Source organism: Aedes aegypti, chromosome 1 (assembly GCF_002204515.2).
Source record: "Aedes aegypti strain LVP_AGWG chromosome 1, AaegL5.0 Primary Assembly, whole genome shotgun sequence".
Lineage (NCBI taxonomy): Eukaryota > Metazoa > Arthropoda > Insecta > Diptera > Culicidae > Aedes > Aedes aegypti.
The window spans coordinates 218,896,597-218,901,903 of NC_035107.1; the positions used below are offsets into that span (position 1 = coordinate 218,896,597).

Consider the following 5,307-nt stretch of genomic DNA (forward strand, 5'->3'; position numbering starts at 1 on the left):
GACCAGTGTTGCCACATTTTTTTCGACTCTCATCTGTGATTTTGGTTGAAAAAATCTTTTTTATCTTTAGTCCACCTCCAAAAATCTTGGTAAAATTCTGTGATGCGACAAAAATCCGTTAACAAGAAGTTTTGTTAACATTAATCCAGCATGTTGTAGAGAGTTTGACAATTATTAATGCAAAATGTGTTTACTACCAAGTGAACTGGAAACCTTGCAACACAACCAAAACAAGAGGATATTTGATTGTTTATGAAATGTTTGAATTACTTCAATAAGTATTTAAGAAAAACGTAAGTAGAATAATGACATAATTTAGTATATTTTCCAAAATAGTACCCAAAATTCGTGTTATGTCCACAAATCTTAAAAATCTTTTCTATCTCAAAAAATCTTTGATCTGTGATCACAGATATCTGTAGGCCAGAACAGGAAAAAATCTGTGTAATTACAAATAAATCTGTGTATGTGGCATCACTGAAACTGACCCTCTTCGCAGGCAGCTAACCTCACTAATAGCCGGGCTCTCTTCTACCTGCTCGGTGTGAGAGTAAAAGAGTAGGAGAGAGTGAAACTAGATGTAAATATAGATAAGTTGAAAATAGATCTGTATCGATAAAGCAGCTACAGATCAACTGAGTCCGGCACAGTATTGGCCACAAGCACGGAATGCCTAAAAAAAAAAATCTTTGGCAATGAACCCAATAAAAAAAAAAAATTGTGTAAGAAAGATGGGCATTAGTGTGGGACAAAATTAGATTCTCGCTCCAGTCCACTTTTTGGATTGCATTTAGGTCCCATAACGACTGTGCAAAATTTCAGCTCGAACGGAGAAACTATATTTTAGCGCCAGCCGTTCAAAGTTTGTATGGGATTTACTATGGGAAAACTTACTTTTGCAAAGAAAAATCGCCAGAGGTCGCCCATTGACCTCTAGGAACACAGACCCCGATGGGTGTTTTTACCATGAAGAGTATTGCCGAAGACCGCGAAACAATCCGACCATTGTGAAAAAAGTTATTCAATGAAAACCTATTGGCAAGGCGACGTTTATTAGCACGTAGAGGAATAACAATAGTAACAAAATTGGGCAAAATTTCCGAATAGTCTATGCTTAATAACTTTATTTCACACGAGATCTGCGTTCATAATTTTCATAGAGGACAATGGGCGACCTCTGGCGATTTTTCTTTGCAAAAATAAGTTTTCCCCTAGTTAATCCTATACAAACTTTGAACGGCTGGCACTAAAATATAGTTCCACCGATCGAGCTGAAACTTTGCACAGTTGTTATGGGACCAAAATGCAATCCAAAAAGTGGACTGGAGCGACAATCTAAATTTTTCATATAACCGTGTCCCATGCTAATGGCCATAGTCTCACCCAAGATCTCATGAGCAGTGTTAAGAGAAATGTACGAAAATTCACCTTAGGGAGGAAATTCAATAAATAAATTATGCTAAAACATAGCTAAAATATAGTTAATTAATCCCAGAAAATTTAAGAAGTGAAAAAAATCTGAAAATCCTGGTGATCATTTTTGTGTGTCTCATTTTTTTTTTCGAGTCCAGTCTTTACATCATTGTCTGTTTGTTCTCTACATGATAAACACAGTCAAAGCCACCACAACCATTCACGTCTTTTAGTGCTTTGGACCTGTAGATCTATTTCTCAATAGTTTCAAGTTCCTTCGGACACGCTACTATGGTGCACTCAGAGATAAAAATAGTAACAGAATGATTAAAGTTTATGCATTAATAACTATTTTCTATCTACCTCTCTCACATTCTGCTGTGAAAATTTACCCCAACTTACATTTCGACTCGGTTGATAAGCATAAGCGATGCTTCAACCCAGGCGAATTGACAAACAGGAATAAATTTTCTTCAGATTGAAAGAGAAGCATGTAGAAAATAGTCATTATTTACTAAAATTTAGTAATTCTATGACTACCCGTGTTTCTGAGTGTGAGCCGTCATGCGCTAGCGGTGTTAATTGAACATAAAGAATGCAAAAACAATTTCGTAATACTTTTGGACAGCTAGTTTCTCCAAATATCCCTTAGTGCGACGCGGCGTGGGGTGACTGATGACCCCGCAATTTTACGTAACGGGCACATTGCCAAAAGTGGGTGGATGGGCATTGGGTACCATAAAGGGTAAAATGTTGAGCGTTTAATTATTTAAATGACAAAGTTATTATTACTCGGTCCGTAAAATAACAACCGAGGGATGCCCGGTTAATGTTTGGGCCATTGGGGATCCGTAGCATCGGTTCGGTGTCAGATTTTTCCTCTGTGTTTTTTCGATACAACGTGTGAGTTTTTTTTAGCTGGGGTTGAAAAACAAACACGCTCGGAAAAATGAGAAGTGCTTTCCGAAACAATGTTTTTAATTTTGTTTCATTTTCAACATTTAATCTCTATCGTTTTTTTTTGCAAATGTTGGAAAGGGGTGCAACAAATTGTGGGTTGTTTTTGAGTTGCTTTAGATTGAGTTCGTTTGAAGCTGTAATTACTCCATCAATAATATGTTGAACCGGCTGAGTTTGGAGCATGATTAACAAACTATTTCTTCATTTTTAACTGCAATGATTTAATTGTAATCAATTATTGAACTTAATAATCAATTAACTTAAATAATTGATTGAAATAATTGATGTAAAAAAGTTCTCAATTCTACTATAGATACAAAAGAGCTCAAATTTCAACCAAAACTATTTATTGCTTTCATATTTTGGACAAAATTGAGCTGTGAATCATAGGTATTCAGATAAACAGCTTATGATCTTCTTGGTAAAAAATATTTTAAAATGATTTATAGGAAAACGGCCGTACTAAGGCGCCACTAATGCGATTATAGGGGGATTGTCTGTCTACCCCACAAGATTGCTTTCGTTCGTATTGAAATCTGAGGGCATCGAATTGTAGAAGATTGCATCGTAGGTATTGACACTTGTCCTCAAAAACAATTTTATTGGCTCCAGAGAGGATCGAACTCACGACCTTCGCGTTATTAGCACGACGCTCTAACCAACTGAGCTATGGAGCCATATGTTAAAGGGAGGGATGGCATCTCTATCGTTTTAATTAAAGACAAATGGACAAACTTGAACGAAAACACTGCTTTGCCGACAGACGATAACGAGGACTCCGTGGCGCAACGGTAGCGCGTCTGACTCCAGATCAGAAGGTTGCGTGTTCAAATCACGTCGGGGTCATTAGGTTTTTTTTTCGTCTGTCTGTTAATTACTGCTGTCAGGTCCCAGGCAAATATTTCATATTTTGTTTTGGCTTTTCAATTTATTTTAGCATCTGTGATAATGAAGTCCCTTTATTTATTTACAGCAATTCACTGTGGAGAACCGTATAATATGTTATCACAAAATTCAGAAGAAAAAGATAAACCGCTTTTTCGCCTCGGGACCGCGAAAAGACAATTATGAAATGATAATTAATTGTTTTCCGTGATGGCATTTCACTGCCATCTCACGAGGACATTTCTTGCGAAGACATTTTTATCAACAACATTATTACAAGGAAATGGAAAACCACTGTCAGCGAGCTCTCTAATCGCCTCCGCCTACTTGTCATTCCTCATGGCTTGCTGCCACGTCGCGTTATGCTGATTCCGATGAAATACGTCTGCCGGAGGGCAAATAAACGAGCATTTTGTGAACCAGTCGGTGGTATGGTTCTTCGTATATGTAGATAGATTCGTCCAAGTTCCATCTCCGGCTTATGGCTGACAGTTAAAAGTTAATTAAACATTGTAAATGCCCTCGCCGCCGCCGCGGATGGATTCCCCGTGCGTGTTGCTTCCCTCTGGGGACATGTGCAAAATTCACGTGCTGGCCCGGCAAGCTTGTGAGAATGAACATCAGTAGAAGCGTAACGACGAGCATCGTCATCCACCATCAGAAGCAGTGCCCTTATCGTTGTTAAGAATGGGATCCACTTGCGAGGTACAGCCGCACCGGGAAAAAGCGCCATCTTTCATTGGTCGCACGTACAAATCGAGACAGGTGTTCTGGTTTTGACGTAGGACTTCGAAGCAAGAGAATCTATGGCAAAAGGTAGAAAGGACAAAAGCTCAAAAGACAAAAGATCAAAAGACAAAAGAGAAGGGATAAAAGGTCGAAAATCGCTTTTCAAAGATTGAAAAAAAAAATCCGTCGAGCAAATCTTGTACGACCTTTTGTTCTTTCAAATGTTTTTTCGACCTTTTGTCAATAAACCAAGCAGGATGCGGGTCAGCAGGCCAACCATCATGAAGGGATGATCACAACGTCTCAGATCACAACCACTAATGTGGAGAGGCGAATTACCACTTTTGCGGTTAAAGCCTCGTTAGCTAATATGAATTTAAAGATTTCAGAACTTTTGGGGACTTTTGTGGATACCTCTGTAGCTACCTCAGTTGAGATTTTTTTTTTAGATTTCTGTAAATTATGTGAGCACTTCTGGGTAGATCTTTAAAGAGAATTCAGTAGAGACTTCTGTTCAGACCTGTAAAGACTTCTTTAGGAATCTTTGTGATCGTTAAAGAGACTGTGGTGTAGCTTAAACTTAAAAAACTGGCCTGTAGAGATTGGCTCGTCGTGAGACTCTCGTGAAGTGTGTCTTACAACTAAAAGACTCTCTCTACTACTGTGTAGCCTGGATGCCTCCGAAATTACGTCAAGGAAATATTTGGAGAAAAAAAAAAAGTTGTAGTAGTAAAAAAGCTTTCTCAAAATTTCAACCCAATTGAATTGATTGGGATATTAGTTTCAAATATATTGAAAATCGACCCTATGTCATTGTTTCAATCAGTAAACTAGTTGCATCGCTGCATAAGTGCACAGAATGCAGGTATCATTCAAAACATAACATTTATTTCTTATATCTAGGTGTTCTGTGTTAGACAACACTATCACCGTAATTTGGTAAAACAAATTTAAGATTTTATTAACATTTTGTTGACAACATATTACATTCCATTTGCCGTAGCAGTTCAGATTTTTTACAGGTGAGTTGGTTTCACCTGCTTATAAGAGAAAAAAAAACACACGTTTTCAATTTACTTAACCTAACTTAACGTTCAACGCTCCGTCATCGTAATCATCGTCATCATCGAAACTTCAAAAGCAGTTTTTCTGTTCAAAACTTATAATTTTTCGACGTAAATGTGTTCACTGTGTTTCGGTTGAAGAATAGAATACAGTGAACACATTTCCCTGTAAATTTTCTTGATTTTGAACGAAAAAACTGCTTTTGAAAATTACGAAATCAATGACGCATCCTGCCCCCTTAATTTAAATATATAA

The 5,307-nt window shown here is 37.5% G+C and overlaps 2 non-coding genes across 2 annotated transcripts; one reads left to right on the top strand and one right to left on the bottom strand.

Moving 5' to 3' along the window:
* Nucleotides 1–2,976: 2,976 nt before the first annotated feature.
* On the bottom strand, nucleotides 2,977–3,050 carry Trnai-aau. The gene has a single exon. It is a non-coding gene; the product is annotated as a tRNA-Ile (tRNA).
* A 97-nt stretch (nucleotides 3,051–3,147) lies between these two features.
* Trnaw-cca lies at nucleotides 3,148–3,219 on the top strand. Its single transcript has one exon. It is a non-coding gene; the product is annotated as a tRNA-Trp (tRNA).
* The last annotated feature ends 2,088 nt before the right edge of the window (nucleotides 3,220–5,307 follow it).